At 40.0% G+C, this 285-nt stretch overlaps 1 protein-coding gene across 1 annotated transcript in view; it reads right to left on the bottom strand.

Annotated features, from left to right (window-relative positions):
* The window catches only part of wasf3b (WASP family member 3b), a gene marked incomplete at its 3' end in the record, with an annotated part of 25,496 nt that overhangs the window by 8,684 nt on the left and 16,527 nt on the right, over nt 1-285 (bottom strand).

A 285-nucleotide genomic window follows, 5' to 3' on the forward strand; every position in this document is an offset into this window, starting at 1 on the left:
TCATGTTGTCTCATGTTGTCTCATTTTGTTGTCTCATGATGTTGTCTCATGATGATGGTGATGGTGATGGTGATGATGATGATGATGATGAAGGTGATGGTGATGAAGGTGATGGTGATGATGGTGTTGGTGATGATGAAGGTGATGATGATGGTGATGATGATGAAGGTGATGATGATGGTGATGATGGTGATGATGATGATGAAGATGATGATGATGATGATGAAGGTGATGATGATGATGAAGGTGAAGGTAATGATGATGAAGATGATGGTGATGATGATG

This window comes from Morone saxatilis, unplaced genomic scaffold (genome assembly GCF_004916995.1).
Source record: "Morone saxatilis isolate NCDOM2014 unplaced genomic scaffold, NCSU_SB_2.0 Contig0, whole genome shotgun sequence".
Lineage (NCBI taxonomy): Eukaryota > Metazoa > Chordata > Actinopteri > Moronidae > Morone > Morone saxatilis.